Consider the following 586-nt stretch of genomic DNA (forward strand, 5'->3'; position numbering starts at 1 on the left):
GCCCCTCCATTCTAACGCGCCGCGCCCCGGGCGACAGTGGAGCCGCGGCAGGGATATGACGGTGGGATTACGGGTCCCACAATGGCAGCACTCGGATGGGCGTTCGAGAACCGACACACAGTCACAGCGGAGGTCCCACGGAGCACGGCAAAAAAAAAACCAACAAACAACAACAGCAACAACAACAACTGCATACACGCTGCAACAGTAGCTACACAGATATAAAATTCTCTTCGTCCTTTCAATAAGGACCAATTTATCTCAATCTGTCAACAGCAAATCAGTGAGTGGCGCCAACAGGAAAAACATGTACAAGAGAAGAGACAAGCAATCCCAATCGCTTTGACATACAAACGAGTTGATTTGAACTCTGTGTCCGAGACTTCCGTATACGCTATACGCGTATCCAACGGATAGGGCTTTGTGCACATAACTGGCATATGGAAGCACGGAACAAAAAACATTCATCGACTTAATTGCACAACAAAATTCAGCAGTTCTTCATAATATTTGATCTCTTGTGAAAAAGAAGTCCACTTGTTTCTTCTACTTCGCACGTTATTTTTTTTCTATGTGAAAATGGTGG

The 586-nt window shown here is 45.7% G+C and overlaps 1 protein-coding gene across 2 annotated transcripts in view; it reads right to left on the bottom strand.

Annotated features, from left to right (window-relative positions):
• Positions 1 to 586, bottom strand: part of LOC127749725 (uncharacterized) — a 141,407-nt gene that overhangs the window by 83,889 nt on the left and 56,932 nt on the right. The gene's annotated exons all lie outside the window — the stretch shown is intronic.

Source organism: Frankliniella occidentalis, unplaced genomic scaffold (assembly GCF_000697945.3).
Source record: "Frankliniella occidentalis isolate FOCC.00 unplaced genomic scaffold, Focc_3.1 Scaffold82, whole genome shotgun sequence".
Classification (NCBI taxonomy): Eukaryota; Metazoa; Arthropoda; class Insecta; order Thysanoptera; family Thripidae; genus Frankliniella; species Frankliniella occidentalis.